Source organism: Sinocyclocheilus anshuiensis, unplaced genomic scaffold, assembly GCF_001515605.1.
Source record: "Sinocyclocheilus anshuiensis isolate Anshui unplaced genomic scaffold, SAMN03320099.WGS_v1.1 scaffold434, whole genome shotgun sequence".
Classification (NCBI taxonomy): Eukaryota; Metazoa; Chordata; class Actinopteri; order Cypriniformes; family Cyprinidae; genus Sinocyclocheilus; species Sinocyclocheilus anshuiensis.
This window is the reverse complement of record NW_015544145.1, coordinates 528,527-537,311: the sequence shown is the minus strand read 5'-3', so window position 1 is coordinate 537,311 and position 8,785 is coordinate 528,527. Positions and strand designations below refer to the sequence as shown.

The window sequence follows — 8,785 nt, the reverse complement described above, 5'->3', positions numbered from 1 at the left end:
TCAGGTTTTGAGATACGTTTTCTCTTGTTTGGTGGGTGTGTCAAACATGTCAGCCCAATCAGCAGCAACATGTATATAAACCACGCGGTATTAAAGAGACTGCTTGCACAATGTAATTAACATCAAAATAAATTCACAAGAGCAAGTATATTGTTTGCTCATGTTTATTTACATTAAAGGCACAATAACTGAAATAATAAGAGCACAAGTATAGATCTGGAAATTATTTAAGTCTGTCTAAATATCATTTAGTAACGTAGACTAACCATGTTCCGTACACTTTTCGCTATTCGCCACACGCCAGCGACCACTCCTCCGTTATTGAAAGACAAACAAGCATGTTTGCAATGTCGTCTGGTCCATCCTTTCCTCAGGAAGGTGTGCTAGACACTGATTAATGTAACATAAAAATACTATACATATTTATATATTTTGCTATTGTATTGTGGAGTGACACTTTCAAAAACTTATATTCCTCTGATTATATAATGGTAAATATGACAATAACATCGAGCGTATTTTGCAGTAAAACACGTATTTATACCGATTTCATCAGGCTCCGAAAATTCTTCAAAAAGAACACAAAGAATGGCCTTCTCAGCTGCCATAGTTGCAACTCTTGCGTCATCAGAACAGGGTGTTCAACGCACCACCGTTTCCGTTTAAAAAACGTTTTGCACCGTTTTGTCGGGGCTGAACGCAGCCCTAGCCTCAGGTTTCTATGGGAACCGGAGCTTCTAACGGCTGCTGCAGTGACACAATCAGCGATTTGTCAGTGACTTTACCAATCAGCGATTGGCTCTTTCATTTATAAGGTGGGACTATTTCGCCAATTTACACGTTGCAGTTTCTCCCATCCATAAGTATAGATAGAGAGAGATCATTTGAGTCGTGTGCAGAACACAAAACTGACGGGAGCGGCTCCGGTTGAGAAAAAACTGACTGAATTTTCAGAAAACTTTCAGATGACACACAGCTCATTTCTCCGTTACTGTAAGTTACTGAAACCATTCATGAAAACACGCAATACATGGTAGACGCACGTTTTTGCAGCAAAGCGGCTCTCTCTCCCACTGTATTATGTGACGGACAACTAGTTGTCCAGTCCTGTTCCGTTCACACAGCACGTGTGTTCTGAGAATGCGGTTGTGAATCCTGAAAATGTACGGGTGTGAGTTCGGTTATAGAATGCGGTTGTCACACCCGTAAATAACCATACTGTATGTGAACGTAACCGTATTAGGGACTCAAATACAGGACAGACAACTGTATTCTGCTGCTGTGTGAAAGTGGCCATACATTCTTAAAGGGGTCATATGATGCTTTTTTAAAGATCATTATTTTGTGTATTTGGTGTAACAGAATATGTTGACATGCTTTAATGTTCAAAAAACACATTATTTTAAAAATACTGTACATTATTGTAGGTCCTCTATGCCCTGCCTCTCTCAAACGCCTCGTTTTGAACAAAGCCCCCTCCTGTGACAAGTGCAGTCTGCTGTGATTGGCCAGCTGACCAAACCACGCCTTCTTTCTTTGCGTGCACATTTGGGCGGCATTATGCTAATATTTCCACATAGTGACGTAGACATGTGGGGGCCTGTTAGAACGAGCCGTTTTAGGAGGGCGTGGTTGACTCTCAACTTTTATAAAGAATATCTCTTTGGATTTGAGACTTTAGTCTTTGCAACTTTACAGATCTTCTTTATGCACCAAGAGCTTGTAACACTCCAAAGAGAAAGGAAAACTTGAAATCGCATCATATGACTCCTTTAAAAGTTCTTTGGCATCTATTCTTCTGTGAAGAACCTTTTACATCCATGGAACCTTCCTACTGCACAAAAGATTCTTTATAGTGGAAAAATGTTCTTTAGATGATTAAATTGCTCTTTTAAGAACTGTTCAGTGAAAGATTCTTTAGGGAATCAAATGGTGCTTCTATGGCATCAATCACTGTGAAAATCCCCTTTTGGAACCTTTATTTACAAGAGCGTGAGGTTAACACTTGGTTTCAATGCAGCACGACGGTGGTTGTCTTAATCTATTTTCTAAATATCAATTTCTATGATCATATCTAGTACGGTAATCAGATGATCTGTTAATAACTCATGTGCTAAGGTCACAAGCTGTCGCTATGGAGATATGACTAAGAGCGCGACCGCAAATGTACCTGTGGGTGAAAGTGACACATATAGAAATGCACAAAATAGATCATATTGCTCCTGGGAAGGAAGACTAAGTTAGTCACACTGAACTGGGACGGTAAAACAATCCAATCTATGCAATGAAAGAATAAAATTTTATCCATTTAGTATAGTGCACGCTTTTAGGCCTATGTCTCCTAACGCTTGAAATGCTTTAGCTCCAATTGGCTGCCAGTAGCCTAGTTGTTGTTATTGTTATAGTTTGGCGTGAACAAGCCTTGCATTGAAGTTTAAATGGATAGTTCACCCAAAAATGAAAATTCTGTCCTCATTTTCTCCCCCTCATGTTGTTCCAAACCTGTATGAGTTTCTTTTTCTAATGAACACAAAAGAAGATATTTTGAAGAATGCTGGTAACCAAACAGCTGACGGTAGCCATTCACTTCCGAAGTCTGGAAAAAATTAGACTAAATTATCATTTTTGGATGAACTGTTCCTTTAATGTTAGTTTAATGTAAATTCTGTCATTGTTTATTCACCCTCATATGGAAGCCTATTCCGAAGGTAATCCTTGCAGTTCTGGGTTTATATTTCACAATTCAGACTTTGTTTCGCGCAACTCTGAATTCTGACTATTTTCCTCACAACTCGAAGTTTATATATCACAATTCTGACTCCTGAGTTTACATCTCGCATTTTTTTTTTTTTTATATAATTGCAACTTTTTTTAAATCTCAGAATTCAGATCTTTCTTCTCAGGATTGCAAGTTTATATCTCGCAATTCTAACAGAATTTTTCACAAAATTGCAAAAACAAAATAAAACAAATACTGATTGTGAGATATAAATTCATATTGTGAGAAAAAAGTCAGAATTGTGAGATAAAATGTCGCAGTTACTTTTTTACATTTTTTTGAATTTCCTGGCTTAAACAGGCTTTTATAATCTCATACTGTTCCAAACCTGTACAATTTTCTTTCTTACTTTTTTAAAAAATATTTATTTTTGGCATTTATGCTTTATTGTGATAGGACAGTTATTAGACAGGAAGGGAAGTAGGAGAGAGAAGGATCGGGAAAGGTCCGCAAGCCGGGACTCAAACTCGGGACGTCCGAAACGTAACGGCGCTATATATTCCTCATGAGGAAGATGATGTTTTGAACTAAAAAGTTGAAAAATGTTTAGAACGACATGAGGATGAGTATTCATTTTAGGGTTAAATTTCCCTTCAAGTGGTTCTTAATGTTTGTACATATTCGTTGACTGGTTTATGTTGCATTTTTGCATAAAAATGCAATCAGCCAGTCAGCCAGAGGATCTTTAATTTTTAAAATTCAGACTTTCACTTTTAAATGGCATTGCTGTGGCTTTCTACCTGACAGGATGTTGCCCAAAGAAAACGTTAAACTGCAGAGCACGCATATTGAATTCCATTGCAAAATTCTTGACATGAACTTTTCTAAGTTCATGTCAACTAAAGATGAGTTTTAGATGTGCATATATGACGCAAGCTACCTTTGGCTCTTTTGCTGAGTGGGCCATTGTCAGCAGCGCGCCCCTCTTTGTGAGTGGGTGGTCAACCTGTATACAGGCAATTTCCACTTACACTACAAAACGACACCCACAGACAACAACAGAAACCCTTAGCTGTAACCGTAAGGTGACTTCTTGTAAAAAGGCATACATGTATACCAACGGCCAAAGTGATGAGAGATATTAAACAGTGACAGGACACTCTACAGCAAACACTGACGGTGCGGTTTTACTTTAACACTTTTAAAAGTGACCGATGAGTAATTTGAATATGGGTTATTTGACACACAAGTTTGAACCTCAACTCCTAATCTGAGTGATCGGTGCAAACATATGGTTCACACTCTCGGTTTCACATGCACTTCAGCATTTCCTAGCTTTTGGGTTATTCTTAAGAGCACCTGAAGATTAATACGAACTAACCTGTACATTCCAAGTGCACAGTTAAAAGTTTATTTATCAAAGCATAATGAGTATTCACCACTCATTTATTTACTAACGACTGACGACTAATAATCAACCCATACAGTGACCAGAAAGTATCTAGACCCTGAAGTCACTCTTTAAAATGTAGGTTGTTGCATTAGACAACAAAATATCTGGCTAAAAGTGGCATTTAGAAATAAATTATGCTAGAATATTTCTCAGAACTACCTTTCTACTCACTTCTTGAGTCATTTTGCGATTACTTTTAAGCAGCAGGGTGATTTTTAGCAGATGAAGTCGGTTCTCATCTTGTTCCAGAATGATTTAGAACTACAAAATGTCACAACACATTGAGTCTTCAACGGTATATCTATTGATTTATCATTTAAAGCCTAACAAATTCCTTCTTGTGAAATGTTTATTTGAAATAAATGCTGCTTGGTTTGACATGCAATGGCATTCATTTTAGGGTCAGTATACATGACATTACGTCTTTTTTTTTTACGTCAGAATAGGTCAGCTCTTATCAGATACAATACATCATTGCTCAGCCCAGCAGTTATTTAATATTGGAAGTATAAGACTTACCCTTCACTTTCAGCTGTGTGTTAAACAGCTGTCTGCGCAGGCACCATGGATGCTGAGGTCTGTCTCTCTGTCTACCTGACCCCCAACCCTTCATCCTCCTCCCTTTACCGCTCTCGCTCTCTCTGCCCCTCCCCTTCTACCTCCATCTGTCAGAAGGATCTCTTTCTCTAACACTCTACTCCTTCCTTTCTGTTACTCATCTGAACTCTCTCTCTCTCTCTTTTGACAATTGCATTTTCTTCCTCTCTTCTCGTTATATGACTGAGTAACCACAGAGTCTGCTGACAAATTTACAAAGAATGAAACATTAAATCAAAAGGCCAAAGGGCCAGAAGAGAAATAAGATGGGCTCGAAACGTTGATGCAAGTGTTATTCTTCTTTATTATTATTTATGTATGTTGTATTGTTCTGTCTTTGAGTATGCATAGTTTTGTGACAGTCTGAAGTTTGATTTTAGAGAAAGCGTAGATTGTTACAAGTTATTGGGAAGGCCTGGAAAGACTGAATTTCTTGGATTCTGATGAGAGTAAATATTAACCACCTGGGCCCCAAGCTGGGCTCAACACGGTGCCTGAGCGGTGCTCAGAGCACAAAAGTTTGATGAGGACCACATCCTGTTTCATACGAGCTTTTTTTACCCACAGACTACACACACACATACACATACACATAAACATGCATATATGCATGCATGCATGCAAGAATACACATGCACTGACAAAAGGGCTCTGCTGAAGTGTAAGGATATCCAAAATTATATAGAAAAAAATAACTGAGGGAAAAGAATCTGTGTTTTTATCATCTTTTATAAGTATGCATGTAATTTAGAATGTATAAAATATTTATTTAGAAACTTAGCAACACTTCATGTGTGCATGAGTAAATTTGCTAATGGATGCGGCAAAATTTGTCCAATATTACAATACCACAAGTCAATGATGTTTGCACATTGTATCAAACAAGGTTTCAAGTGGATTCAAGGGGTTTGCACACTGTAAGCAAGATTTTGGGGATGTTCACAAATAAATAAATAAATCTTATGATTTTAGCCAAAATACGAGTCTATAATCCAGAATAACACTACCTCCAGTCCAGAGAAATCACCTGTTGTCCTCTCATCTCAAAATGCACCAACATATTTGTTTAGAACTGTTTGGACTTATAAACAGGGCTTGATCTGATCATATTTCTCTCCTGATTCAGACTTTTTCACTGAAGAAAGCAGTATTATGGATGGAAGATTTGTATTTTAGCCAGAAGCAACCGTTTTAAGTTAAAACATTTTGATGTATTTGTTTATTACAAACACAATTTTTCCCTTCACTGGAGTGATTACTTACAGATTATTGTGATGTTTTTATCAGCTGTTTGGATTCTCATTCTGACGGCACCCATTTACTGCAGTGGATCCATTGGTGAACAAGTGATGTAATGCTACATTTCTCCAAATCTGGTCACCTACATCTTAGCTGACCTGAGAGTGAGTACATTTTCATTTTTGGGTGAAATATTTCTTTAAGGTGTGGGTGATCTCTGCAGATTTAGCAAGAATATATCCTAATCCACATTAGGTCATTATTTATATTTTTGCATCATGAAAGAAAAAAGTAGAATGAACACTAATGATTGCCCAACAATTCAGCCTCACTTACATGCCCACAGCTACATGCACAGCCTCAGGGTTTCTTTTTGTTAACAGTTTGGTATCTTACAGTTAACAGTCTTGTACTATGATGCAAGATGATTCAGGTGAGAACACAGAGTTTAAAAAACTCAACTTACTAAGAACAATCAGCATTTGATGCTGTATCAAGAACAGGAACTCAAAGTGTGAGGTGGGCCGACGAGACGCGTAATGCGCTTATCTGGTAAAGGTCAGTTGTCTCGGTGAAGGGAAGAGGGAGGGATTGACACTCAAGCAAAACAAGAAAACAGTCTCGAATCGCAAAACCGCAAAGACAGAGTGTTTGAGGGGTCTTAGGTAGGTGTTAAGTGTGTGCATGTGTGTGCATATGTGTGGGTAGAAACTACAACCTACATTCAAAGCACTTTGTAACTTGACCAGTAACACCCAAAATAAACCAAATCATGCTTTTTACAGCTACTTACAGTGGAAAAGTGTCATCACATTACCATTATATTGACATTATTATGTATCACTTTTAAACATGGTGATATATGTATGTATGTATATATATATATATATATATAAGCATTGGTTAACACAACAGTTCCCATAAAGTAACAAAGAAAAATATCTTCATACTAATAGATTGGTTATAGATAGTTTTTAGTAGATTTCCCGAAGTTTAGTATGAACTGACATTAAGATTATAAGTGCTGTAAAAAGTAGTTTATTGTTAGTTCATGATACCTAAAGCATTAACTAATTTTAAATATACTCAACCAAGCTACTGTAAAGCATCACTATCTGAATAAGAGCTTATAAGCCTTCATGCCAACTAATTTAGTTAATTATTACATCAATAACAACACCTTTTCTCTTTCTATTCTGCATTTCACTTCTGCTATAGCTTATGCACTAATCTAGCTAATACTTACAACAAATATTGCTGAATCTTATGACAGACTGCTTGTGATTCTAGTCCTCACCTGTATGACACTTTGGATAAAAAAATCAAGAATTAAAATGAAGAAATACTCCATGTACAATACTCTCAAAACAACAGAAAATAACATGCTTCGACCGCATGCGTGACATCCTGTCCATTACCACAGAAACTCATGTTGTATCTAAATTATACAAAAAACATGTACAGAAATGCACAGAATGAAAAATGCCTGTTATAAGTGCAAAAATATTCAAATCTTTTTTGTTAGTCGTTAATAACTGTTCAAATCTTTCACAAATTATTTTCTGAAAACAGTATTATATTTAACCTGGAATATTCCTGTAAAAATCTAATTAAATCTATGAAATAAAATAACAAATCTGATCAAATGTTTTTACGAGTTGTGTTAAGTTTGATTTTGTGTCTCACCTTTCTTTCCCCAGCAAAGGAATTATTTCATGGCAGATACTTATTTTAAAATACATATTACATAAACATACAGTGATTTGAATCCATACTTAAGCAATATGGAATGTGATATGTTTACATGATCAATAATTAATCTTTTTGGCCAAAAAGTCAATGGCACAACAAAATGTGACTGAGATTTCATTAAGTTCTAATTATTATTGTTGCCTATTTAAAGACTTGTTCTTATTATCAAATAAACCCTTAAATTTAATATTCCAGAATATGGATTGGATTATGCCCAGTTCTGTTCATAACTTGTGATACATATTGTTTATATTGTGAACTTAAAATTCTAAACTGTATAAAAAAAAACAGGCTTAAAATATTAAAAGAATAAATAGAATAAAGACAGAATAAATAAAAATCTTTTATTTTTGGTTAAGGAAAAAACCCCAATGTTGAGTATTATAATAAAACAAACAAAAAAAAACAACTTTATGATTTAAAAAGCTGATGTGCCGTTCATTTCATCTACACTGGAGGTGTTACACAGTTGTCTGTTTGCAGGAAGACAGAAAATAGAGGAAAATATGATGCAATGGAGCATAGATCTTATAATATATACATAAGCACCACAATTTACTAAAATGAACTGAATTCTTAACAAGAATCAGTGCAAATGACAGTTTTCATCATTGTGAAACATTTTAGCAACCACTTGTTATACAAAGAACCTACAATTTTCACCCTATAGTATTTGTGCACTCGTCGTGTGCCGCAAACACGTGAATCAGTCCTGGATTCGGAGTTGTACAAACCACAGAAACAGAGGTATAAACAACCTGTGGTTCAACAACTATCGAGATAGAAAAAAACAGTCTGTGGTGATAGTGAATTTTTTTTGTTGTTGTTTTAAATCTGATCCGATATGAGTTGTGGTGTTTACTGAAAGATAAGATAAAAATGGGGGGACGGGGAAAGTGAGCATGCAGAGATTTCACAAACACAAATCTCTACACACCAAACATTTTCTTTCTTTTTATGCATCTGTGCACTTTTAGCATCAAAAATTATTATGGTACTAACATGTTTTTTTACCACCTGATGTC

The 8,785-nt window shown here is 36.1% G+C and overlaps 1 protein-coding gene across 2 annotated transcripts in view; it reads right to left on the bottom strand.

Annotated features, from left to right (window-relative positions):
* Window positions 1–4,766, bottom strand: part of LOC107695139 (interleukin-2 receptor subunit beta-like) — an 11,335-nt gene extending 6,569 nt beyond the window's left edge. For both annotated transcript variants that reach the window (XM_016494953.1, XM_016494954.1), the window contains exon 1: window positions 4,692–4,766. The gene's annotated coding sequence lies outside the window, so the exon portion shown is untranslated. The remainder of the gene's footprint in view (window positions 1–4,691) is intronic.
* Between the last annotated feature and the right edge of the window lie 4,019 nt (window positions 4,767–8,785).